Genomic DNA, 3,516 nt, shown 5'->3' on the forward strand with positions numbered 1-3,516 from the left:
ACCCAGCGTAACAGAGTCAGTAAGTAGTAGACTCGGGAATGAAATCCCAGCAGTCTGGCCCCAAAGGCCGCAATGGCACCACGACACCATATGTGACTTTATGTACAAAGTAGTCAGTGGACAGCAGAAGACTAAAGCCTATGGAATAAAACCTGTGGCATCGTGAATTTTGTTTTAGGGCAGGAGGAAAGGATGGAACTTCCAAGAGAAACTGTGTATCCAATAAGGTGGCCAAAACCATTCAGGAAATCAACCTGACTTTGCATGATGGTGAGTGAGAAAGGGAAGAGAACTAAGGTATAAAATCAGGCCAGATGATGGCTCCAGGGCTGCCTGCCAGAAACAGAGTTGTCACTCAATATGCACTAATGATCAATATGTACTAACAATACACATTGATTACCAGTCACCCTTCCTATAGTGACAGGCCCAGGAGTTCAGGATAAAAACAACTTTCCCCATAGTTCCCAGGCTTTAGCTTTACTTGCATACCAATACAGCCCCAGGATACGGTCCATCCAGGTAGGTACCACATTCCAGATCCATTCAAGCTGCTCCATTCTCAGGATAGCACAAATTCAAAAGTATCGCTGTGACTTTCTTCCTCATACTCAGCTTCATCATGTTGGGTCTTATTACTACTCTGGGACAGAACTTCAAGAGGCTCCAAGTGACTTGAGACGAGGATTATTTTTAGTACACAGGTTGGGCTGGAAAAGGATTAGAACAGAGTTTAGGAAGATAAGCACCTAACACTCTAGCTGATGCGTACCTCGCAGGCAATAAATACTTGAAAGAAAAAAGAAACTTTAACGAAGATATTTTAATCATCCACAGTTGAAGAGAAAAGGACTTTTGCTGGCAGAAAAGGAGAATGAGGAAAGATACTTCACGGGAGAAATCAATATAATAGGTTAGGTGTGTGGTGATGGAAAAAGTCATGGACTGTCCTGAGTTTTTGGAACCTGTATGGTGTATTTGAGAGGAGATGATGTAACTGACAGAAATTCCAAGAATTCAAAGTTTCATTGGGGCCGGAATTCTCTCTCTGATTCTCTGTTGTAATCTAGAAACTAGCCACAAGCTTAGTACATAGTAGACAGACAACAAATAATTTGGGTGTTGAATAAATAATATATTCATTTTAAGAAGAAAACCAAACTCTCATATCTTCAAGCTGTGAGTCTCAACTGGGAGCAATGACATTTACTGCTGGGAACCCACGTCTTAATGAGCCACTGTCACAGAATAAACTTTGTTATGTCTTTTAATAAGTTAGAGCAGGAAAAAAAATAATGGGGAGGGGGATGTTTGAGGACCACTCTCCTAGACAAATACCTCGTGGCATTCTTGATTTCAGGTTAGGGCTAGAATCTTGCCTAGAATGAAGGAGGGGTCACGTTTAGTTATTGACTGACTTCCTGAAATCAAGTCCAAGAGAGATTTATCAGGAAGGTCAATGGACCCCTTCCTTGCGTGGATTCCTAAATTTCTGATGCTTTTATACATTTCAGATCCCACAAAACCTGGACCCACCCTGACCTGCTGGTCATATGCATTAGATCAGGGTGGTACAAAAAATGATTTGAATTTCCCTTTCGCCTTTATCATTCCAGCAACTGAAGTGTGCATCCGACACTTAGAGTTAAAAATGAGTATGAATTCTAGTTATGCCATTTACAAGCTCCATGGCTGCGATCCACTATTTAATTTATCTACATTCCAGTTTCTGTATCTACAAAAAGGGAATTTTTTTTTTTTAATTGGAGTCTCACTCCATCACCCAGGTGCTCCATCAACCCTGGCGTTGACCTGCTAGACTCAGGTGATCCTTCTGCCTCAGCCTTCCAAGTAGCCAGAACTACAGGCACGTGCTACCACGCCTAGATAATTTTTTGATTTATTGAAGAGATGAGGTATTGCCAAATTGCCCAGGCTGCCCTCGAACCTGTGGGCTCAGACAATCCCCTCACCTCGGTCTCCCAAAGTGCTGGGATCACAGGCTTGAGGCACCAGGCCCTGCCAAAATGAGACTATTAATTACTATCCTTCAGGGTTATTACAAGTTAAAATATACATAAGCGTTTGATAAATTACAGCTCTATTATTTGTAGTAATAGCCCTTCTATTAATTTTTTATATTCATACATAGTTGACATTTTGCTGTATATTCTCAAAGCCCAACAAATAAGGTTACCCTAATTTTTTCTTTACTTTTCAAGTTATCCTGCTAAGAGAATTCCTGGATATGCTGATTTGCAAGTTATATACCAGATTCAAAAGATACATTTTCTTATTTTAAAAACTCTCAACATCCATTGAGTATAAATCTAAATTTAAGCACTAAACATCAATGCATAATAATCTGAGCTGTAGAGGTTGTTGTTTTGCCACCTTATTTCGAGAATTTTTTCAGGCTGAACAAAGCTTAAATTCATAAAATAATTTAGTGGTCATTTTAAAAAAATCATCTGGAAGCCAAAAAAAGCCATGAAAACCAAATGAGCATAATTTGTATTGTAACAATCACCAACTAAAGAACGATTATTTACATAATCATTTTTTTTAAATGTTTTCTTCTTTGCAGCTTCAGCTCAAAAGAAACAATTATCTTTTTTTTAAAGGCCTCTCACATAGTTTTTACTGGAGAGGGGTTCTCTCACATGCTTTTGCTCTTAAATATGTTCCTCTGAATTGACCTTCGAATTTACCTACTCACTATACCATTCTGGCATAGGAAGAAAGAAATTAGGCCAAAACTTCTCAAATCTTTTAAAGTCTGAGTGTTTCTTTACATAGTAGTTGTACTTAAAGTAGCCTTTAATTTTACAAAAAAATAAAATGCCAAAAGCTACTCTGAATTCTATAATGCGTTTAGATTAATTTTATCCGAACAATCTTAACAGCAGCTACATTCATTGGAAACATAGTCATACAGATGTGTGTAAACACTAATTCATTCTATTATAGACTTTGGTATTCATCCTTCCAGGATCCAACTGGATCCTTCCACCCTACGCTCACACTAACAGACTGAGGAAGACTAGCTGGGAGACCATTACAGGCACTTCAGAATCAGTGAATGGAATGTCTTTGCTGCCTGGAGCCTTAACTCCTTCCTAGCCTGAGAAAAAATCATACACGAATACATACAAGCACATGAGCCGCTTTTAGATCATGAGTTCCCCAGACAAAGCTTCACCATGAAAATATGCGGAGAATCTTCTTTTATAGACTATCGTAAACCCACAATCTCATTAAAATGTGAGCATCTCCTAGGTGGACTTCACTTTCCTTATCTGCAGATTTCAGTTGCAGGAGAAGATAACACCTTTAATCTGCAACATGCTTCCCCAGCATCAAAGCACAGATCGTCTCCTTAGAGCTACACTGCTTTGGGCTAAGACCAGACAAATAGTACTGTTCCCATTTTTCAGATAAGAGAATTGAGTCTCAGAGATCAAATGGCTTGCCCAAGTTAGACTGAGTTCGTATTTAAGATAGATTCCTAGCAAG

This window comes from Carlito syrichta, unplaced genomic scaffold (assembly GCF_000164805.1).
Source record: "Carlito syrichta isolate Samal-C Ts95f unplaced genomic scaffold, Tarsius_syrichta-2.0.1 Scaffold314741, whole genome shotgun sequence".
Lineage (NCBI taxonomy): Eukaryota > Metazoa > Chordata > Mammalia > Primates > Tarsiidae > Carlito > Carlito syrichta.